We start from the raw sequence: 25,166 nt of genomic DNA, 5'->3' as shown, positions 1-25,166 counted from the left end.
AACAGCAAGTGTCACCAGCCAAGGGAAGAGCACATGGATGGCCGTAGTGGTGGGAGAGAGCTGTTACAGAGCACGAGCTGGTGACCACCCCAAAGGGAATCAGACCTGCCACAAACACAGCAGCCCCTACACAGGAGCCCAGATGTCCTCGTGAGAAAGAGACTGGCATGACTGAGGGGCATCTCTGGCAAAGGACATGGCTCAGCCCCCTCTCCCACCCTGCCAGGTCACAGCAGGCCTTGCTGTACTCCCAGAGCTCCTCGTTCATTCTGGAAAAAACTTTCCTCTGCTAAGAAGCAGGGGCACTCAAAGCCAGCTCTGTGATTTTGGAGGAAAGAAAGCAAGCCTGAGTATGAGTTTTTGAAGGTTGAGGACTGCCAAACTTTCATTAAAGCAGTCCTAAAGTTTTCAGTTACTTCAACATCTGCCTGTATAAATAGAACATTTTTCTCAAAGTCAACAGTGGTCTGTTTTTATCTTCACTACCCTTTGATGTCTTTGCCCAGGGGGCTGGAAATGCTACTTTGCAGCATCACAACAAAAGCATAGCAGGATCTTCTGCATCAATAGCTGATGACTCAGGAATCTGATATAATTCAGCCTTCACTTTTGGCTGTTTTCTGTTAACCTGGATTTTCACCACACTGCAAAACCTGTACAGAATGCTACAGAATCTTCTCCTAGGAAATGGCCATCTGTTAGCCCTGACACAGCTGAACTAATTTCATGTTTCAGCACTGTGTATTAGCTGTAAGGCACCAAGCAAACAAGGCTTGAGGAGAACCTCCCAGAAATCAGCCTGGGGGATGGTACATCTTAGTCACTGATGTAAGGGAAAATCAGCCTAGAGCTGCTGCTTCTGCCTCACCGATGCCAGGACTTTTCCACCATTACTTGCCAGCCAGACAACTTCCGTGATGAAATTCAGCAGCCTGACTTTCAAAGGTAGGCAGGGTTGATTACTGTGAGGTTTCCAAAGCATCCTCTGCTTCAAGAGAAGTGGAAAAGGAGTCAGGCACTCCAGTACCTCTCAAAACCCATATGGGTGACCCAGATGAACCGAGCTCCTTTGTACCTGGGTGCCAAATCTCACCCTGTAAGCACAGGGAACTTCTGCTTTCCATCCAAGGTGCTGCTGTACCATGGGATCTCTTCTCAGTAAGGTAAGAGGGGATTTCACTGGAACTCCTGTAGTTTCTAGACCCAGTGAATCACTGAGCAGAGGCAGGAGGTGAGGGAAACTTCATCTAAGCAATCCTTGCCTTCGTGAAGGTTAAATACATTCGATAAACTCTGAGTAAAACACAGATCATTCATGTTGAGTTAATCTCATTAAAGCACAGCTCCAGCTCTTTTCTAAGCTGGTAGGAGGCAGAAGACACAAGAAGTGAGATCAAAATGAGCTCATGGTGCCAAATGCTCTCATGTTACACATGGAGTAATGTCACCCTGCACCAATTTCTGCTATGGTTTCTTATTCCTCTGCATCATTTTCTGATATATTCAAGATGGACTAAATGGACATGCTAAATATAAGTTACAAAGATGACTAATAGTTTTGTTTTTTAATTTATTTAAAGACATGACTGAATCTAGTACTGTTAGTTTTCCCTCAGCACTCATGTTCATCATGAGCAATTCCACTCCAGAATAGGTAAGGAAAAATTCACTCATCTTCCTAAGAAAAGAATTTACTTCTGTCTTAGATAAACACCATTTACAACCTTCTGTGTAAATTCACTTCTGCACCACTACACAGATCACTCAAACTAATGCAAGATTTAGAATTTTCCTGCTTTTACTGGTCTTGTAACCCTTGTATCCAATCAGCCATTTAGTAAAACCCAGATTCCCTAGAAAGGGCACTCTCTGCACCACTTACAGGCAGTATTGCAAAGTCAAGCCTTTAGGAATTACATGTACAATTGATCATGAGGAATCAGCCAAATCTGCCTCACTGGTTTATCCTGTTCTTCTGCTGGCTTTAGAGAGGACAGAACTTACACAGCTAGCAGCATACAGTGACTTTGTTCTAAGGTATTTGTATAGAAAAGCCCCACAATAAAAGGAGACAAGGAACCTCAAGGTAGAGAAAACATTTTTGCTTAGTAAGGGACATGCTTCACCCCTTGGATCACACAGGTGCTGTAAGACCAATCTGTTCTGTCAACAGAGGCCAGCATTCTCTTTTACTGCCCGATGCAACAATGCACATTTATTTCAGGTTTCACTTAGAGTGGATTTATCTTTTAAGCTCTGTACCTCAGAGAAAATTCAGTCTCACAGCAGCTTCACCAACAGTAGTCCCCCAAAGATGGGTTTTGAGGGCTAAAAAGAGATATTGTTCTGACTGATCTCTGTCCTACACACCCTCAGATTTTGAAATCAGGTCCAAAACCTACATATAAAGCAGAACCTCAAGTGTGGGAAAGCAACTGCACATACAGGTGCTGAGTTCTCTGGAACAAAGTCCTGTGGATTTAGTGAGGAAAAAAAAGGTCAAGAAAGGTATTCTTCCATTTTAATATGCTTTAGCGTGTGAGAGAGCTCTTGTTCTCAAGAAGCAAATGTGAAGGGCAGTCTTGCTCCCTTGGGAAAAGGTCACCTCCTCTACTCTGAGAAAACACCCCACAAAATAAGAATGCAGAGCTTGCTCCTGCATTTCTCCACAGCTTTATGTCTATGGCTGGAAAGGCTTTTGTCTCTCAAGCACAGCAACAGGCAAATTACCACGTTCCATTTCTGTCTAGATAAAAACAACATGGCCAAGAAAGCTGGAGTGAAAACTGAAACAGCCACAGGAACAGAAGTGTGTGTGTAAGTGTTCATGGTCACTCAAACTACCAGGACAAGCCTGGGTCTTTACCTGCAAGTCATGGAAGAAATCTAATGGAAATGACAACACTGGGACTTGGGACTCCTACATGCAACTTATGGCTTCAACATGGATTCAGTGCAGTATTTTGGGCTGTCTGCTGTCTGTCACCCATTTTTTCCAGTGAAAAATCCAAGTAGAAAAAAACCACATCAACATCTCAGGTCCCTCCGAGTTTACCAGCTGTGGGAAAGTACTGGAAATTCACTGGCAAGTCTTTCACCCAGCATCAGTAAGGGAGCCAATTTATTTTATTTTCCAGATGATAATTGATGATCTCACCAATAGAACTGGCAAAGCACTAAAATCATGGAGAAAAGCCAGAAAACATAAAATATATGCAATTTGCAGTAACACATTATTGGTTCTGCTGCTACTACTACAACTCTGGTAGTAGTTTCTGACAACCGGTCTATTCAAGACTTTAATTTAGTTCTCATGAATTTTGCAATCATCCTTAAAGTTCAATAAAATGAAGTGCACTGAAGGCAAGACATGGGGAAAGTGATAAGGAGAAAAGTGTTCAATAGTGGGCATGTCAGAGCTCATGTACATGCTCTAAGTGTTCACATACCTGTCCCTCATAACTTCTTTATGTTCTATCTGCCGTTTAACTGGAAGCTGCAGAATACTTCATTTCAAACACAAGCAGTTGCAAGTGCATATTAATGAATATTAGCACAGCATGGTACAATACTGTCAAAAAGGGTAGCTGTACAACTTGCTGATTTCCATGATTTTGGAGCAGAGAGGTAGGTGGGTTTGTGCACACATTATTCAGCTGTCCAAGAAGAAAGAACAAACAACCCATTATATCCATCTGAGAAAGAAAAAACCAATCTGCTGTGGCAAAGACAAATCAGTTTTTAGTGATGCTGCAGGGACAGTGGTGATTACAAATGCTGGATTCTGGCTTCAGTTTGTGAGGTGGGAAGATTAAACGTGCTCTGCCATTTAATAAACTTTACACTAAGCTCTGCTTTTCTCTGCCTCACTCTTTTATCAAAAGCATGAAGTCACTTATCAGATATTTCCAGGCACACTTCAAATATTATTACCAACTGAAATAATATCAATTGCCTCAGCTGCTAGAAAAAGAAATAAAAGGTGAAGCATAGGTCAGAAGCCCACAGTTTGGACTAAATACTGTTACTAAATACACAGTTTGGACTAAACGCTGTCACTAAGTTAACTCCTGTTACAAACACAAAGGCAAGATTACACATACAGGATCATATTTTAGGCATCAGACAATTTCAACACACAGAGAAGAAGCAAAAGAAGTACAGCCTTGGTGTATTATTAAACAAGAACCAAGCACAAAGATATCCAGTTAACCACAGAGACTGCTGGCATTTTATTCACATTCCCTTGTCTGTTCAGACAGCTTCCATCCTGTCCCAACAACTTAGAAATTGCTGGCACAGAAGTGAGGAAGCAGCAGTGAAAGCAACGCTCCCCACTCTGCTTCCACCAAAGAGCAGCAATTTGCTGTTGTGCCATGCGATCAGATTTGTATGGTTTTCTGATTATCAAATGACTGCCTTGATGCTGATGTCTCTAAAAACAGATGAAGTTCTCATGTAATCACATGCCATTTAAAAAAAGAAAAAAAGCCCTTTTTAAATGAGGCAGCTCAGCTAGACTTCACAGGTGTGGAGAAGGGTTCTGAAGCATTGCTCCACAACTCAGAACCAGGATGCCAATTTCTGTGTGTATGTGGAGAAAATTGCTTCTTGTTTGTATTCAGCTAGAACTAAGTCTAGTTCTACAGCCCTAATTCTTATCTCACACCAAAAAAGAAAAATTTACTGAAAGAGCAAGGAGGGGAGAGAGCAAATGCTAATATGTCCCTGTGGAACAATTAACCCATTCCTGTGCTTGAACACCCATGAGCATTTCCACATTCACAGCTCTGCTTTTATCTTTTACCAAATAATTCCTAGAGGGAGTATTCAATTAGCAGTGAAGATCCTGGAAAAGTGTTTGAAGATATTTTTTCTTTCTTTTAAATGACCTGAAGGTTTATGAAGAGGATGGCTCTCTTGATGGAAGGATCAGATCTACATGAGCTGAAGTATTTCCCTAGGTGAGAGAAGATTGATGTGCAGGCCAACTCAAAGCTGTATGTGCTAAAAAAGAGCCTGCAGAGAGAACATCCCTGCATGCAAAAAGCAGAGCAATGGGAAAAAAAAAACAAACAAGAAGAGGAGAAGAGATAATGGCAGTAGATGCAGTAAGCATTTACAAGTATATTCAGTAATGGCTTTTAAATTTAACGACTGCATTTTTAAATAGCAATTATAATGCTCTATTGTACTTCAGTGTAGTGCCAGACTTAGCCTCCACACTGAGAATCATTGTCTTGTCCTCCCAACACATCCAATTGTCCACCACTCAGCTTTGAAAAGAAGAGGAAAATAAGGCATATATTGTGGCATTTCTAAAGGTACTGCTGCTTCAGAACAACACCTATTATATTATCAAGTGCTCACCTATACACTTTCTCCCTCAGAGATGCCAGGAGCAGCAGTGCTCTCCAAAACTCCAGGTTTCCTGCTAGCCCCATCTTGCTCATACCTGACACTGTGCTGGCACACCAGACAGTCCCAGCAGGGCAGGATCAAAGCAGTCTCCAGGTAAAAAAACCCATTATTTTTACAGGGAGAAAGGTTCACTGCCCTGCAATATCAGAACTGCCTCGCTCCCAGATAACAACATGTTTTCAGCAGATCTGTGCTCCGGGTGAATTCAACAGGGAAAGTCCTGTCTGACACAAGGGACCAAAAGTTGGGAGTCTCTGCCTGTTCCCTACTGCAAACTCAATCAGAACAGTTCTTGCAGAATAACATGAAGGTAAGAAAGGATACATTCTTAGTAACTTTATTATGCATACGAAGAACAAGAATTTTGTCACAAATGAGAAGAGGATCGGGCCATTGAGGAGGTGGGGTGCTGTATTTTAGGAACAGTATTCCCAATGCAACACTCCAAACCATGCACTGCTTGCTCACACCTCCCCCCCCAAACCTGCAGGGGACTGGAGAGAAGCATTGGAGGCAGAAAAAGTAAAGATCAGGGCCTAAGATAAGAAAAATTTACAGAAAACAGTAGTGAAGTATAGAAATGAACAGTAACACCAACAATATCAGTAACAGGGTACAAGGGAGATGAACACTTCACCTGCAATGTGGTCACAGAGCCCAGCAATACCTGACTGCTGCCAGAGCCCCAGAGGGCCCTTCCACCTCCCCAGCAGTGCTGAGGAACATTACAACAACCTCCAGGTGCTGACCATGTCCTCTCCTCCCTACTGCACAAATCAACCCCATCCTGGCCAGAACTGGGATACAGGGGTAAACCAGAGGCAAAAGCTTGGGATTCACTGAGCTGGAACAATCCCATCAAATAAGATCAACACCAAGCCACCAGCCAGCTGCACTCAAGTCCCAAGCATCAAATCACTGAGTGATTTAACACCACAGTGAGCTTACACTGGCTCACTTGCTACTCTAAGAACAGCTATGAGGAAAGAGTTAATTCCTCATAACATTTATGGCTATCACAAACTTCTTCCTCTCTCCATCCTGCCTAATTTGTACTATTTATTTATATTCCTTTGCCATGGAAATTTAGGCCAGTATTTTCAACTTCACTGCCGAGAGGCAGTCATCTACATCTGCTTTCAAGTCCTTCAGCAGCTTCCAAACTGCTGAGCCACTGCTAATTCCTGCTGCAAGCAGCTGGAGCAGCAATGGCTCAGCACCTCTGAACAACCCACTCAGTGTTTCAGTGCTAACTCAGTGGTAATCTGAACATTTGCACGTTAGAATTTTATTCCCGATTTCAAACATTCCAGCAGATAAAGCCACACAGCACAGAGCCACTGCAACCCAGCCACTGGTGGCCAGGGACACCCCTGGTTATCAGTGTTCCCAAATAACCCCGAGCATAGACTGGAAGAGAGGAGCAGCTTCACTGTGCTCATGTCCCTGGCCTCCCAGGGCTCATCATAAACATGATTTAACTGTAGCATTATTCTAAATGGTGCAACAGATTTTCTTATTTTACAGAGGAAAAGGCTGCTTGACAAGCCCTTCCCTTCACCCTCAATCACCTCAGAGTATTTAATTCATTTTTTGCCCTACATCTCAGATGTGGAAATCAAGCCTCAGTTACTAAGTAAGCACAAAACTTCAAGCTATTGCACAGTCCCCTCAAAATTTCTGCTCTGCACAGACTCGGAACACAGTTTTGCTAGTGTGCTTAATGCAGTAGCTTCAAACAGAACACATTCCTAAAATCCACCTTACTCTGTGGTTGCAGCTACAGCAGACACACAACAGCTGGATCTTTTGAGGTGACAGGAATCTGGGGAGTCTGTAGCATCCCCAAGCCTGAAATACACTGGGGTTATATGGTCACCAAAACTGAAATACCTTATACTCTGAACTGCCCCTGATGCACTTACCCTTACAACACTCAAGGAAGAGACTTCCCCCACCATGCTTTACAGATCAAAACTGAGACTTCAAAGCTGCCTGCAGTATTATTCTAGATTTTCTTGTGTGATCTTAGGCCATTCTCTGCTCTGTGAGCTCCCTTTCACATCTGCCTCAGAAAAAAAAAAGTTTGAGTAGGACTGGCATTATGACACTGCCAAAAAGCACAGAAGCTCTGGTGCACATTGAACAGGCTGAGCCTTGTCAAGGATGGGTTCAACAACGTGGAGCACAATCATTAGAAAACAATCAGAAGATGCTGAAGTTTAATGAAAAGAAAAGGCAGAGAGAAACATGTATGTCGTGCTGGGCTCAGCCCATGCCTGTCAGCCTGTTTTTTTCATGTGAGGAATTGCAGAGATGCCAGACAACGAGGAAAACAGTGAGGACCAATTCAGTCAAACCAGACAATAATTCCTATAATCACTCAAAAGTCCAACTTATGCAAAAAAATCCTCACACGGTAACACAGTAATCCTTCCCCCAAGCCTGCAGCTCAGACTGTGGAGCAGAACTGAACCACTGACAGCGATCATCCTTCTGCCCTCCCCACGTGCAACGGGCCAGACGGAAAACTGAGCACCTGAAGCCCATCAGTGAAAGAATTCAAGCAGGAGCCCAGATCTCTGCAAGCAGGTCCTTCCCCACATGCTCACCTTCCACAGCTAAAGTCACTGGTTTAAGGAACAAGCCTGCCAAAAGCATGAAAATCCAGGTTAGGCGCTAGCATGCACAGAGTGGCTGCGTTTCCATGGGGACAGCGGCGAGCCCCGCCGAGGGCGGCAGGGCAGGCACGGGGCGCACACAGGTCCTGGACAGCCGGAGCCACCGCGAATCCCGAACACCCGGGACACACCGTGACCGACGGCAGATCCCCCTCCAGGGCTGAGCCGGTGTTCTCCGCAGAGCAGCAGCTGCTGGAGAAGGTTCCTGCTAGTTCATGTCTCCAGATCAGACAAGCAGCGCTGTAACTCCTCCCCGGATTTGCTGGTTATAGAAATCCCGGCGGAGGAGGCCTGCCACAGCTCAGAAATACAAGAGCCCTGACTCCTCCCTCCCGGTTCCCGAGTGCCTGAAAGGAGCACTGGGCCTCGCATGCTGGGAAGGAGGGTAAATCACAGGGCTGGCAGGGGGACCTGTGCAGGGTCTTGTGGCACACACGGAGAAGAGCCCAGGGCTGTGCAGGAAATTGAGATGCAGCGCTGCTTGCAGAGGACTCTGCCTTGCAAAGCACCGGGTTTTGGCTAAGCCCTCCACACTAAGCCGGGGGCAGACCCCAGATCAGGCTGGCACATACACAACCAGCTGGCAAGGCTACAGAGCTGAGAAGTCCTGAGGCGAGAAAAAGTGAGTTTCTTGCTGACCATAAAGCCTGACAGGGCTGCAAGGCAGCAGCCATCCCCCAGCAGTGGCAAGAGTGTGTCAGCGTGGCAGGAGCACCCCCAGAGCAGTCATTAAAATCTGTACTATATTAGACCTCAGATGCCTGTTTATGCTCAAAAGTAGAATAAAGGACTGCAATAAAATTAATAAAAATATAAAAATATTCTACCACCTGGAATGCTTAGAGGCCACTTCTGCACATATCCTGTCAATAAACTTGAGCAGTGTGGGGCAGGGATTGGGGCTGGCTCCTTACACAGCTGCACAGTTGTGTTAATTCCTTTACGAACGTGAACGAGCCGTTTACAGGCAACCCAAATGCACACAGACACAGCAAAAGCATGAAGCTATAGAGGGCTTGATGAAATTAAACTCCCCAATGAATTTCAATTATATTCCTTCAACAATTTAATAAATGGCAAGCTTAAACTACTGGAAAAAACAAAGTCATTTGACTGGTCATTGAAGTACATTTCTATGGCTTATGTAATTATAACCCCATGGCAAAGCTGCACCATTTGAAGTACTGTTTAAAAAAAGGAAAGGAATTAAAAACCGACCAATTACTGCATGCCAGCCCAAAGATTTCAGTACAAAGCTCTATCTGGCAAATACCCTGCAATCATCAGAGCAGGGAATAATTTGTGTCTGTTGTTGCCAGGGGAAAATGGGGCTCCAAATGCAGACACCTTGCCCTTCTGCCCCTTCTCCAACAAGAGTGCAGCATCCTGCACCAGGCCTTCCACCAGCCTGCTTCCCATCACTGCCTGCACTCAGACATTCAGGACATGCACTGGCTGCAAACAGATTTTGCAAATACATCTTCACATCCAAAACAGGAAGCAAACAGGAGCAAATTGTCCTTAACTTCATCACTTTCATCTTCCCACATGAAAACAGGTGTAAAACCTACTTCCAGAGACCAGATCAGAGTCAGCTTTAACATTATTCTAGATGCCACATCTGAGCTCAACTCAGACACCCCACCCCTTCACTCCTGCATCTGTTCCACAGAGTACAATGTTCCCAATCGTGATGCTGCACTCCTGCCACTGGAAATTAAAATGGGAGGCAGCCATCAAGTAAATTCAAGAGTTCCTGAATTGAGACAGTGACCCATGGAAATAGAATCACGAGACTTTATTTTTTGTTCATTTAAAAAACAAAGCAGGTTTTACTGCAGAAAAGGAAGAGTGATAAATTGTTAAAAGCATTCTGAAATTTATAGCCTAAGGTCCAAAAGACCATTTCATCACTTAGTCCAGGTCTCTTTTAGTGCCATATCACACTGGAGTCGAGTCTCAGGAGATGGAGGATGAAGGACGCTCGACAAGAAAATTTCTCAAGACCATTTTCTGATGTTCTCACACACCGGGCACCGAGCAGGTTCCTGTGAAACCAGCACACCCAGAATTCCTCAGAAACAGATGTGGGAAAACTGTGAAACACATATTGACACAAAACAGGCAATTTAGGACCAGGAATCAGGACAGTATCACCTACCCAGAACTGCCCAAGCATTCATTTTGGGGTGGCTTTTCACTACAGCAGATCCCAATCCTCAGGGAAGCCCTCCTCACAAATTCTTGGTAATTTACCAGGTAGTTCCTGCTACATAAATCAGGTAACCACTTTTTTTCTTTTTCTTTGTGCACTTTCAAGGTGTTATCTAGGGGGTAACTCCAAACAACCTACAGCCTTGTGGTCAGCTGAAGGCAAAGGTCACACAGCTCTGCCCCAGCTGGCCACAGGCTTTGCTGACACATAGCCAAGGCACCAGGCTGGTGGCAGCTGCAGAGCCACTCTCACCACTCTCCTTCTCAGACTACAGCTGCTGAGCAGTAAATATCAGCATAATTAGAAAGAAGAGGAGAACACACAAATAAATATAACCGACCAGGGACGTCAGCAGCACTGCAAGAAGCCTGTCCTGAAGGCAGCTGCCTTCTTGGCTTGCTGTTGATGCTCTAAGGCTGGAGGATTACAACCTGGCAAACTGGGAGAAGAGACCCACGTGTATACAAAGCCAACACTGTACCACCAGCAACCTTCTTATCTAGACAGACTCAGCAGAAACAGTGAAGATAAAAGCACATTTATCCTGCTTTGTGGATAGCAAAAGGAGCCAGAGAAATTAAGGCAAAAAATACCATTACTTGGCTTCAGGAAGATTTTCACTGCCTGAAGAAGGGCTGTTGCTCTTGAAATCTGTGAAGCAGCTGTGGCAGTACTGAAACTAAACTGCAGAAACCAAGCCTCAGCTGAAGACTAACCCAAGCCCCCCCTTTACAACCTGCTTGGAAGTCCCTGTTTATAGCTCAAAGACAAAGCCCAGCTGTTGCCACCACCATTTCTCCATTCAGCCCAGACAAGTTCCTTGTGCCAAGGCAGCTGCGCCCTCCAGGAAGGCTACAGAGACACCTCCAATCTCTCACATGTTTGTTTCCATTAAGTACCTCTGCTGTTGTGGAAACAAAAATTTAAAAAGAGAGAAAACAGGAGTACAAGTTCCCATCCCAGCTCACTTTTTGCTGGTGGACAGAGAGCAGCAGCAGAGTAAATTGTAACCATCCATTGGCACCATACCCCAGGCTGCTGCTGGGACCAGAGGGGATGCTACGCCCCAGACTACGCCAGGGACTCTGCCTCCTGTGCTGAAAGAAATCGCAGGCATGAAGAAGCCACAGGCATCTCAGTGCTGCCTTCCCACCTCCAAATCAGTATTTAAAGCTACAGTGGGAGAAAATGGCTACTTTTTGGTACAAAATTATTTAGCTATGACAATAAATCCCAGCTGAGCCACAGAGAAGACACATAAAGAGAGCAATTTTCCCTACCTGTGTAGTGACTGAACCATGTAATTCTCACTCCCCCCCATAGGTATGTTGTTACATATTAAATCAATGTTGCTACAGTCAGTGATTATGTCTCAAATACAGTATTTGTTTTTACTGAGGCACTTCCAGAAGCTGCATTCTAATACACTCTGATAGGAACACCACAAACTGCTCTTTTATTCGATGCACACAGCCCGTGTTCCCCTTGCACAGTCTGCAGGCCCTGCGGTGCAGCAGATCAGAAGGCTGCACACAGTTTTGAAGGATTGTGCATTCAGCAGAACTGCTGTAGACTGCTTGGTCTGGGAAACAGAGAATGCAACACCATAGCAAAGGGAAGGGATCACTTCTTAATATTATCTAGATGCCACTCAGTCAGTGAGTTCCAGCCGTCATCTGCGATGCATCTGTCTGCTTACATGTCACATCACTGTCCCCAGTAATGAATACAACAGCACAGTAACTCAAGTTTTCTTGCAATTTGATCTATAAAAAAGAAGCTGGATTCCTTTCCCTCTCCCAAAATTATCCTAGGTTTCCTGATACTCTTGGAAATGTTACACAGTTTTTATCAAGCAAGTTGGCACTAGGTAGCTAAACACCAGTTCTAACCATACCTCTCAAAATATTCATGTCAACATCTCTCACCTATCCTTCAGCCTGCCCTGCAAAACAAATCATGAACAAGCTTTCTTGAGCTTCTTTGGGGTTTGGGGGAGCTACTAACCATAAATTTAAGACATTTCCTAGTTATATACTCTGCCTAAATGCCTTTGGCTCTCATGGAGGGAGAGGGATCATATTGAGTAGCCCCTGAATGCAGCGCCATCAAATAAACATAAGATTTCCCACTTGCAAGCAAAATAGGAGCAGGCAAACGTGGAAAATTCTTGATCACAAACAGATCCTCATCCCCTTCTTCTCCTTCCCTGAAATGGTGCTTGTAAACCAGGTAATTGAAGGCATCCCTTTTGGAAACCTCATCCTGTATTTCAGCAGTTCTCCCTCAGTATCTCGAGATGCGTGGGATGCAAGAACAGTGGTCACATCTCAGCCCTACCCCTTACTGCCAATCAGACTGGAGACAGGTTCCAGTAGGGAAGCAGGACAGAAGAAAAGGAAAATCCTGCAGCAAGCAAAGATGAGGGGTAGGATTAACCTAAAGCCAACTCTGATTTTTGGAAAAAATGAAGAAGAAATAGATTTCAGTAGCAAAGTGCCTGGCTATGGCTCAGCTCTGACCCAGACCTTCATGCTCTCTGCAAATCTTAACGCTTACTCTGAGGGGGAAGGAAATCCCATTACAACTGCAAGATTAAGTGAACATTCTCATTTTCCCAGATTTTGTCACATTTTCATCTATTGCTGTGTAGCATCCTTTTTCCAGCACCTTCAAATCTCCTTGGATTAAGCTTCTCCTCAGACATTTTGTCCCGGCTCTGGCCAGGATAGGGTCAATTTTTGCAGTAGCCATGAGGAGGCATGGCCAAGACTCCAGGTTATTCTAGAGGTTATTCTATGTCATCCCATGTCATTGCCAGGGGCTGAGGGGAAGGGAGTCTTGTGGCAGAACAATCTGTTGTAGGGGGTTTTCCATATGAATAATTTGCCTGTTGTACCCTCTGTCACTAGTATTGTTGCTGTTACTGTTCGTTTTCTTATCTCATTGCTTTTTCCAGTAAATTGTTCTTCTCTCAACCTGTGCTCTTTACCTTTCATGCCTCCAATTCTCCTCTCCATTACATCAAAGGGAAGAAGGGGATGGGTGATCCAGTGGGAGAATGGCTTGAAGAGTCTCAGTGGGAGCAGTAAATTGGGAAATACCATTCCTAAACCATGACAGTTTTACCCCATCTTCTACACTAACACCAAGCCAACTAGAAGACACAAGTCTTCTAAAAGCTTCAACTCTCCTAAAAGCTGCACCATGCTAAGAAAACCTAGGTTTCCTCACCCCACTCTGGGTCACATGAATTCTGGCACAGAAAGGACAAAGCACTGTTCTCTGTTCTGACTCTCTTACACTGGAACGTGCCCCTTGAAGGGAGCTCAGCCACTGATGGCCCCTGCCCACCTTCTGGGCCATGTCCCACTGCACAGGCCTGGCAGGAAGAGTCAGCTACAGGTTGTTCTGCAGTAGCTTTGACCTCCCTTAAGTTCATCCATTGCCTTGGTTTAAAAAGTAGAGAACTTCTTGTGTTGTTCTGATGAAGAAATAGTTTATTATTTATGGCATGTTTTTCCAGGGAAATGTATATTTAGGCTTCGGTATAACCTTAAAAGCGGGCTGAGAGTACATCAGGGAGTAAGAACGAGCCGAACTGATGACTTGCTGTGTTAGGTGTGGCTGAGATGGAGTTTATTTCCCCACAGCTCACTCACAGAGCTTTGCAGGGGGAGGTGGACAGGTGTTGATGACACACCAGTGTTGTGGCTGCTGCTCAGCAGCACTGGCACTGAGCTGTCCCCTCAACAAGGGGCTGTGGCTGGGCAAGATCCTGGGGCTGACACAACCAGGCCAGCTGTCCCAAAGTAACCAAAGGGATATTCCAGAACACATGATGTTAGCTCAGATATAAGAGCTTAGAAACGGAGGAGGAAAGCAGGGGGCATTCATTATTTAAGATGTTTGTCTTTCCGAGCTACCACCACGTGTGCTGACGCCTTGCTGTCCCAGAAGGGGCCAGAAAGCGCTTGCTGATGCAAAGGAGGGAATAAAACTGATTTTACTCTTTGCTTGTGCACATGCAAATTTTCACTTCAGTAAACTGCCTTATCTCAACCTATGAGTTGCTTTCCACCTTATTTTCTCTCCCCTGCCCAGCTGGAAAGTGAGCAATAGAGCAGCTCGATGGGTACTTTGTGTCAGGCAAGGTCAGCCCACCACACTCGCTCAGATTCAGCCTCTGCTTTCTGCACTGTTACTGTGGGAATAAGCTGCTCCTACAGCACAAGTGAGGATCAGAGCATTTAACCTGTACACATCATCTGCCCCCTGCACTTTGTGTACAAGTATTCTGGGATTTGCACATGACTGAATTAAAAGAGAAGTCATCAATAACCTCTCCCTCCCTGATCCTCAAGGAATATTTACCCAACTCTCAGATGAAAGAGGCAAGACAGCATTGTCTTGTTCCCAGAACCAGCCCCTCCCTATCAAGTGTTAGACATATCTGCTAAAAAACCAATTAGAGCATGTTAAAACACTTCATTTAATTAAAAATAATCCTCACAGTATCACAAAGGTAAAAGTAATTCAATGTTTTGGTTAAACCCTGAAAATCGAATTGAAGCTTGTGAGGTTAAGTCTGTGCATACCACATAGTGCTTTATTTTCAAAAGATACTAATGGAGACTTGAATTGGCTTTTTGATTACACAATTTAGCCTGTAAATGACTTATCTGAACACAGCTAAAGGTCAGTATAGAAAGCTTATTTTCATTGTTAAAAACTAGTAGGATGTATTATCAATATTTTTAATTTCCATGAGAATGACAAAAGCAGAAAAATTCAAATTTCTTCCATTCTCCAGGGCCTGTCTCATCTCCAGCTTTACAAATAATACCTGTAGTAAATACCTGGCTCCTTGCATGACCATGACAGAACAAATCCACTGCCTTTTACAAAATGTGGATGAGCTATTGATAGGATCCAGAGCTCCCCCAAACTCTCCCCCAACACAAAGATGGGGGCCACGTTCTCCCTCCAGACAGCAGGAGCAGTGTTCAGTGTCCCACTGAAGCCTGACTGCAGACTGTCACTGAGCTCTGGGGTTCTCCAGCAGGTCGTTCATACAGATCTGTTGGGCACATCAACTGCTGGCTAGGAGAAGCTGAATGGAAAAGTGGAAAACCCCAACAAAATGAAAGAACAGAAGAAAAATATGGAAGGAAATTTATAGTAAGCCTTCTTCATTTAAAATTAAGTGTGGTAGAATAAGCCATCACCATGACTTTTTTTAACTTAACTGCTTTTTTCTTTTGGTCTCCTTCATGAAGCTTTCAGAGAGAAAGCAACATACAGCTTAACTTCCCAAGACTAAGCTTCAGCTCCAACTCTCTCAGGAAGACACATAAGAAGTTATTCATAGGAACAAAACAGAAAAACCAAAACCAAACCAAATTACTCACTTCTTGGCATTCAGATAATAGAAATGCTCTAGGGAGATAAAAAAAGTTCATTTTTTCACCAGTGTGCCTCTGTGTAAGAAGGTAAAGTCCACTGCTCTGGACTTTACCTCTGAACCGCTTATTCATTTAATTTTCACTCTTACAGTTTGATGCCAAAATACATTTTTCTCAAAGAAATATGCACTTGGATCACTAAAGCCAACAATTTTTACTACTGAATTCAACAAAAGCAAGATTTAGGCCATGGTGTGGAGCATATCTATGTCCAGTTATTTTGAGAACATAAATTAACACTGAAGCATCCATCTGGCACAGCAGATTGTTTGGTGTACTTCATCCCCTGCTAATTAATGATTAGCTCTACTAGGGAACAAGAGAGTTTCCCACCAGTTTTCCAGTTTCAGAGGACAGGCTGCCTGACTGCAGAGCTGACCAGTCACACTGATCTCAGTCCTTTCAAAATCCCACCAATGAAACTGGATTCACTGTAGTAGGCAGCAAATTCCTTGTCAAGAAATATTTTGGAACGGAGAGTTGGTTTGATTTATAGGTTAAAAACTTTTTGTGAAAGACTTGAAGGTGTCAAAACTCTTCTGATTTGAAAATGTGGAGAACAGTAAAAGAACCAACAAATTCCACAAATGCCCAGAAACAAGCCCACAAAACAGCACAGGCACCACAGTAAAGGCTGAACACAAAAATTTCCAGACTCAGATCAGCTGGCAGCAGGCAACTGAGCCACCCCAGGCAGTGATGGCAGCCAGGCACCTTCCCCCAGCCCTCTTCTGCTGCAGCAATGCTTGAGGAACCTTCTCAGAGCCTTCTGCTTGTCAAGCTCACCCTCATCCCCAAATGGGACCTCACAAGAGTAACTCCTGGGATGGAGCCACGCTGCAGGTGCAGAGTGATCACACCACAGGGGCACAGGATGGGCAGGGACATCCCAGTGTCAGCCTCACTTCTTATCCCAGCTACCAAGAAAACCTGCTGAAAGCAGAGGTCCGTGACTCTGAAAATGCAGAAAGCTCGAGATTTGTTTGATACACCTTTGTATGCAACATACCCTGGGAAGCATCTCAACAGGAAACAGAAAAGAAATTAATCTGCTGAAGCTCACATGCCAGTTTTGCTGGATTTAACCACTGCTGGGTGTTCATCTGCAGCTTTTCCCAACTGCAAACTTGTGCTGCTGCAGGATCAAACACAGCCCTGGGGAAGCTGCAGAAGATCAGAGCAGAATTTCCCTGCCCCAGTCACTGGGTGCCTGTCTCTGCCTGCACTCACAGGCTGCCTGGGCCCAAAGGGGAGCTTTTCCAACAAACCCAGAAGTCAAAAGTGCTTGTGTCAGGAACTGGGGCCTTCACTTACTCGAGACACTAACAATAAGGAAATTATCGCACAAGAAAAGGCTCTTGAAGCTTTCTTTTGGTATCTCAGTTCAGCAAGGTAAAGAGACGTGATGATTTTATTCCTCTGTCTGAACTGGCCTGTTTGCATAAGCTAACAAGTAAAAATTCCAAATAAGCTTGAGGATTAATAATTTTTCATCAAAATCCACCCATGTTTCATGGTTTAATCCTGGACAGCAACTCAGCCCCACACAACTGCTTGCTTCCTCCCCCTACAGAGGGATGGGGAAGGGAACTGAAGGGTAAAAGACAAAACTCATGGGCTGAGATAAAAACAGTTTAATAGTGAAAGCAAAAGCCACATGGACAAGAAAAGCAAACCACCCCGAGGAATTCATTCCCACTTCCCACCGCAGCCAAATGTTTGGGCATCCCCAGGAGAGCAGGGTTCCACCCTGTGTAAAGGTGACATGGAAAAAACAATGGCATCACTCTGAATGTGCATCTCTCCCTTCTTCCCCCTGCTCTGTATGCTGACCATGACACCACACTGTCTGGGATGGCCCTGGGGTCAGCTGTTCCAGCTGTGTCCTCCCCAACTCCTTGTGCACCCCCAGCCTCCTCACTGGTGAGGTGAAAAGCAGAAAAGGCCTTGGCTCTGTACAAACACTGCTCAGAGGTAATGAAAACATCCCTGAGTTATCATCACTGTTTCCAGCAGAAATCCAAAACATGGTTCTATACTGGCTGCTGTGAAGGAAATCTGTCATATCCCAGTCAAGACCAGCACACCACATCATAAAAACATTCCAAATACACTTTTTAGGAAATACAATGTTCATGCAAGCTAACTTTCCAAATTACATTTATCTCCTCATCAAAACTGCATGCTAAGACAGGTCTTAGTGATCTGCACAAGCACTTTAGGGCTGGGACCATCTCTCCCAAATCAGGCCCTAAGTTCTTTATCCCACTTCAGTGTGCTATAACAACAAACAAAAACCAAAATGAGAAAAACACATAAACCCCTCATCAAATAAAACACAAACAAATAAACAAAAAACCCCCTAACTACCCCCCAAATCCCACAAGTTCAAGTGATTGGGAAAGATCTCTTACAAGCCAATGAGATACTCCTCAAAACAGGAAGTTGATTATATACTGCAGTAATTAAATAAGAGCCCAGTTCTTTGTCATAGGGCTCCCAGTTCATTGCATAGGATCTGACTGCTGAGAGGGCATGTAAACAACTGTTCATTTTTGAGAAAAGGGAGCTGCTCTCTGTACCTACTTGTTAAATATCTGGTGTCAAAAAACAAGGACTTTTAGTCCCTGGGATCACCACCAAGCTGCCTCAGGCCAACAAGAAGTCTGTATAGTGCAGGATGTGGGAAAGAAGTGCTATTTGGCTTATATGTTCACAAATAACAGACAAATGAATTTAAAATCTCTCTTACAGAGTGTGAAATCATGGCAGGAAGCCATTCTGATATGTGAACTGTGGCCAGCCTGGCCTCTCACAAGGAAAACAAGGCACCTAAACTCATACTGAGTCACAGCCTTGAGCTTCCCACCTGTAACAGGAACCAAAGCCTGAAGCACAAGGGAGAGGATTCATATCATATGTGCTGGCCAGACACCGAATCAGGGATGTGGTGCAGAAGCTGCCAGAGGGATTGAGTGTAACTTTAAAATAAAAGCCTGTCACAAGGAAAACAGCTGCAAAACAAGATGCCTTCATCACCCAGCCCTGTGCTCAGGTATGCTGAACCTCAGCTGAGCACAGGGCTCCAGTCGATCCCTGGCCATGAATTGAAGCCCCATGAATACCAAACACTGCTAGCACACAACACTGGCCACTAATGTGCCCCCACCCCTGAGTATAAAGATAGAAAATGAGGCTAATGTGGCCTCAGCACCACCCTAACTCCTGGGCTCTCTTTTCCCCCCTGCTCACCCTCCCCCAGCAAACACCAGGCAACACAAGCTCTGCAGGGCTGTAACACAGCAGCACCACAGCTCAGAGGGGCATGGCATGAGGAAAAGATCAGTCACACTCTGCTACAAAGGGATGCAAACTATGGCTGGCCTTATGCTGAGGCAGGACACACCTCCTGTGACTGTCAGACAAAACCTCCTGGAAGACTGAAACGCAAAGATCAAGGTCAGGAAAAAGAAATTAAGCGTTGCAGAAGAGAGGTGTCTCCCCCAAGCAGCTCCAAAGCTATAAATAAAATAAAATCTGCACATGTATCACACATGCATGTGTCTGCTGGCTGGAGAAGATCCTGGTGCTGGTCAAGAGACCACAGAAGCCAGCCCAGGACATGGCACTTACAGAAGGTGACCACTGGGCAACCCTGTCCACCACCATGCTGAAAGGGCTCAACCTGGGAGCTCTTCAAACAGGGATTTCATGGACATTACTTGCTGATGGCACTGTAGATATTTCGTAATACAAAGGTGTGCAGCCATTTATCCATTTAAGCACCAGCCCAAATCATAAGAGCAGTTACAGTCCTATTGCACTGGCTCAAAATTTACAAGAATGGCTATTTCAAAAGCAGAAAAGGAGGTTCCTTTCTCCATCATTTATTTACTTGCTGTTTCAGTTTCTTCTGCTCATTAACCAGAGTCTGCCATTGTTCTTCCTAGAACAGTTTCCAACAGATGCCCTTTGTTATTGAATCAAAATATTGCTCAACACGTTGATTCCCTACCACACAGCTACATACCTCCAGTGTCCCATGCAGGAAACTCCAGACTTTGTCAAAAATTGGCTTAAGACAAGAAATAAAAGCTCATGATATTCAGATGTCACATAAGTCTTGTGACCACTATTTATACAGCCATGAATATTTAGTTTAAATCTCTATTGTATGAGAACTTTGATTATTCCTATTTCCAAGTCAATCACACAATGCTTCTCTGGTATCCAAAGCCCCCATACCAGTTTTCTTCAAAACCACATTCACATCTAGAGTGTAAATCAGAATCTTTTGGGCAGTGGAGAAATCAATGGGAAGCAGCTTGAGAAAAGGAAGAACTTTTTTCTGCAAAGGCATGGAATTGCATTCAGATGAGTGATTTCCATAAAGCTAGAGAGGTCAGGAACTCTAAGGTACTGGAGCTTTGGGGCAAACCTCTCCCCTCATTTAGCCTTCTGCATAATCCTGAACTACCATTCATTGCAACATGGTTAACAAAGCAATTATTTTTTCTCCAAATCTCTACCTCAAAAAACATGATTACACAAGACAAAACAAATCAAATAAATAAATAAATAGGCTCAGGCTTGTTTGCAGACAAATCTAAACTGAAAGCCTGAATACAAAGCACAGAAAGAAACTTGCTTTTTAAAGCCAGTCTTCCTGTTTCTTAGGGCCCAGCCTCATGGGGATTTTGGCTATTTGGGTATGTTGGTGCTGAAAATGGAATGTCCAACCAACACTTACCTCATGCAGGTGCTTCACAGCTTAACCACTCTTCATGAAATACTGCTGTTCCTTTGACAACAGTTTCTATTCAGAGGTTGTGGTAACACCAATTCTAAACCAGCTGGCCAGCTAGGAGAGGTGTCAGAGCAGGGTTTTCTCTGCCTGTGCCTGGCTGTTGTGCAGCACTGACCTTCCACTCTTGGCCAAGTCCCTCCAGCCAGCCCACCACACCACATTCTTTCCATCTGGCCCCTGGCAAATCCCTGGCTGTTGAGCAGATGCCATCAGCACTGGTCCATGTTGTGCTGTGCTGTTTTTGCTTATCACGTCTTTCTTCTTAAAAGTACAAAGCAGCTTTTACAACCTGAATGGCCAAATATGGAAAAACTTCAAACCAGAACAGCTTCCCGTGCAGATCCCTTAGCACAAGCCTCCATTTCGGTGTTGTCCCCAACACAAGTGGCACTGTCCCCAACACAAGTTACACCTGTGAAGTCAGAGGCAGCTATTCCAATGGGGCAATGCTGAACACAGTGGCCCCTTCAGGGGGGAGATCTGCTCTTCAGAAGTGCAACCAAAACCCAAAACCTTGGCTCAGAGTCATCTGAGAAGCCCTAAACACGCTCAATCATTAAACAAGATCTCATCCTATTGTTTAGCTGAAGATACAGTTAGACATTCATCAAGTTTTAAAACCCAGTAATTTCTATATCTTCACTTTAAGTTTCCAACTTATGATTGTCAAGGTATTTATGACACTGTTTGTAATTCCACTTACAATAAAATTCAGGACTGATGATTTGTTTTACAGTCACTGATCCTGTGATATGAGCCTTTCTTAAAGCTTATTGAAATAATGATATGAAGCCCAAGAATATGCATGTTAGGCACTTGAACAGAAAAAGCAAAATAAACAATGCCTGTGTAACTGAAGGAGCTTGCATTGAAACATAAAAAAGAAGAGTAGCTCTATTTTTTTTTCTACTGTCTATATCAAGATTTCAAAATTAACTGCATTTTTTGGACAATGTATGTATACTTGATCTGAGTGCAAAAAGCTTATTTTGTATTTTTTTAATGCATGAAAAATAGGTGTGTATAGACTGTAAAATCTCCCTTGGTACAAAGCTTGTAGACACACAGAATTATTGTTTTTTAATATATTCTTCATGTATCTTGTCGAAAAAGTCTTGAGAAATATCATAAGCACTTTCAAAAAGTTAAGATCTCTGTAAAACATTTATGGAATTGTAATCCCTCTATTTCAAGTGTTTAAAATGATTCAGACAGCAACGAGTTCACACTGTGTAGCAGAGATTTAAAATTCATTTGAATTCCTGTTATGTTATTTGTGAGCATATAAGCCAAATAGTACTTCATTCCCACATCCTGCACTATACCAAATTCTTGTTGGCCTAAGGCAGCTTTGTGGTGATCCCAGGGACAAAAAGCTATTTTTTGTGATGCTCTACTGAGCTTGGTTGCTTATAAAGTAAGTTTGCTGGGTTACTGCCCTTGAATCCCACACGACCACTTTCAAAAGAATCACCTGAGTTTTCTTCTGCCAAAGGGTCATGGCCAGATGAGAGGCTTGGGGAGCATTTCCCCAGTCCCAACTGACAACTTGCATTCCCAATTTATCAAGTTACTTAACCATATATCTAGCCAATAACATTTAAATTGAGTGAGTAACATGCTTGAAGTTTTGCACAGCCTAAGGGAGCCTGATGAACTGGTGACCCTTGAGCAAAACCAACCATCTAACAAAACCAAGCTTTTACAAAAGCGTATTTCCCTATCAAGACTGTTGGTTCCAGAGAGACATGCCCAATTTACCTGGGATTCCACTGCATTGTGGAATACTTTATTTTCTAATGCAGGGCTCCAATCCTTACTGCCTAGACCATGTAGAAATTTTATATAAAAGTTTAACAACTGCTTTAATCAGAAGTGAAATATGATTCCTTTCAGCTTTGTCACTCTTCTGTTACATGACTGAAGCCAAGACCTGATGTTCCTTTGGTTGTATTAAAGTGGCATTTGATGAGGAGCAATAAACATTTTCTTCCCATACTGCACAGTAGCCTGCCTTTAGGGTGGAATCTCTGTGAAACACTATCCCACACTTTTCCACTGAAAAAAATCTACTAGTGCTCTGAAGTTTCCTGATGTAGTTTTTCCCTCTTATCAAATTAAGGCAAAAGAAAATATGAAGAAAGAGAATATGAAGAAAATATACAGTTTAATTATCTAGAAGATAATGGATAATCAAAGTCACAAGGCTGAAACAAGACAAATACACACTTTTATATAAACAATAAATATCCATACCATACCCCTAATTACTGAACATCCCGAGGCACAAGTTAAAATTTAACTGTAAAATTATATCCAGTGAGGACAAACAACCAAATAGAAAATTGTGTCCACACAGACAGAGCTATGGAGTTTAGAGCTTAGCTCCTAATGTTTTGTTTTTATTACACTATGAAGAATAAATTAAAATCTAGGGACTTACCAAACACTTTAAAAATTTTTCCTTGCTTTTATCTTTTTGAAAGATTAAGTCCCATGCTTTCTTACTGAGAGGATGCCAGAAGGAAGTAATTAGCCTTCATATCATGGCTGAAAACAAAGCCTTAAATCACACAGTGCTCTAGTGTCAACAGAAGGAGATTAACACAAAATGACCAAAAAAGTGCTTTACGGCTGGAACCTTCGTAAAACTAATGGAAAAAAAACAGCAGTGTAAAAAGGAGTCAAAGAGCCTCCATTAGTTTATGGGCTAGCTTTAATAAAAATACTAGAGTCAGCCAGTGCACAACTTAGTCAACACAGGGCTACATTTAAGCTCATCTAGAGATGCTAGTCCAGTGCAGTCCTCGGAGAAGCAGAGCAGGAGTTTTTCCTGGCCCCTTTCCTGATGCCAGTTTTCTTGGGGATGAGCCTCGCTGTGTTTTAGTGATGAGAAGCATTCAGGGCTGCCACCTTCTCTACCAAGGAGGTGGGAAGAAAACTGAAAGCTCACAATTAGTTCCAAGTTCTCCTAAGACAAGCAAACCAGCCAACTTAACCCAAAAGTCAAAACTTATCCCATGCCTTGTCCTCAGGGGGACTGGTGCCCTCAGAGCTGCAGCAAACAAGTTCCTTCAGCCAGCCTTCCCCTGCAAGGAAGAGGGCTCCAGCAACTGAGAGGGAGAGAGCAGGCAGGAAAGCAAGAGACTCCTACACCTTCAGGAAAAGAAAATACATTTGGATAAGCATTAGAACAATGTGAAGAGAATCTCTTTAAAGTACAGGAGACTGCTGAACAAGGGCTCCAAACCACAACCATGCAGTGACTGCCAAGATCAGTATGATAGATGGTATTGTTGTTATCATTATCATCATTTGTGGGGGACAGACCCAGCCCTAGTGCATCAATCTCAGGTACTCAGCACTGGGGTGGGACAGGGGCACTTGCAGGTTCATGCCTTGGTGCACTGAGGGCAGCTCCAGTCCACTGCCTCAAATGCAGACAGAGACAAGAGAAAAACTGTAAAACAGGAGAGACACCAACAAATTGATATGCATATTTAAAGGTACTGGCAGGTAGCTCCCAACAAACTAGAAACTTCTGACTATGGGCTACCCGTGCTCTTTGCACCATTGCCCCTCCAGCTTCCAGAACTGACTTGCTGTAGAAGACAGGATATTTGAATTCACTGAGGAAAGAGGAAGGGACAATGTTGTCCCAGTCCGAGTGGCACAGAGGGTAATAGTTCTGCTCTTCTGTCTCTTATTTTAACTAAATAATTTATTCAGCAAGGCATGCCTACTTTTAAGCCCTATTTGTCAAATATCTGTGAGCTCTGGGACAGCCCTGTCCTTTCACAGGCAAGAGCACTACACTAAAACATTAGCTACCTAAAAAATCCCCTACCAGGCTCTGTGTTTTCAGAACGAAGTTTACAAAGAGACCCAACTTTCTGTAATATTATCAAAAATTCAACTGACACAAAAATCAAGTTGTGTTTTCCTCGAGCTGATCTCCCCTCAAAAGCCTACTAACGGATTTCTGCCGACAGCTCTATAGATTAATCCACCTCTGTCCCTGCAGCAGGCAAATAAAGCCCTACACAAATCAGCAGAGCAAGATGCTGCACTCAGCAGATACCAGAGCTGCACATGCTACAAAATACAGCACAGCCAAATGTAAAGGCAAGGAGGTTGCAGATTAAAGTACCTTTTTGTTATGCCCTTTTGTCTTACAAGGTACTCCTGGAATTAACTCCTAGCCCAGAATGTTTTTTATACCATTTCATTTTCAGATGCAGCTCAGATTATTTTGAAGCAAAAGTACCACAGAAAAATGAGCACTGCTATTCACCTTTGCAAAAGGGTGGGAAATTAATTTAAGGTCAATAAAAGCAGAGGTCTCTGTAGGTATTAATTTTCATCTCGCAGAATTTATCAACAGTCCTAGAATTCCTCAATTTCTAGCAATGCCAGTAGCATAAAGAGAGAAAAGCAGCAGCACTTATCCTAGCACACAAAGCAATTGAGCAAGGTCCATGCTACATTGACCCTGCCATCTGGACAGTGCAGAGGCATTTCCAGCATTATCCTGTATAATCATGTAAAATTGTATTCTGATGAGAGAGGCCAAAAAT

The 25,166-nt window shown here is 43.6% G+C and overlaps 1 protein-coding gene across 1 annotated transcript in view; it reads right to left on the bottom strand.

The window, feature by feature from the left end:
- Window positions 1-25,166, bottom strand: part of CASTOR2 (cytosolic arginine sensor for mTORC1 subunit 2) — a 119,255-nt gene that overhangs the window by 73,761 nt on the left and 20,328 nt on the right. The window lies entirely within an intron of this gene.

The sequence above is a fragment of the Prinia subflava genome, chromosome 8 (genome assembly GCF_021018805.1).
Source record: "Prinia subflava isolate CZ2003 ecotype Zambia chromosome 8, Cam_Psub_1.2, whole genome shotgun sequence".
Lineage (NCBI taxonomy): Eukaryota > Metazoa > Chordata > Aves > Passeriformes > Cisticolidae > Prinia > Prinia subflava.
Note: the sequence above shows the minus strand (reverse complement) of the source record. Positions and strands in the feature narration are given on the sequence as shown.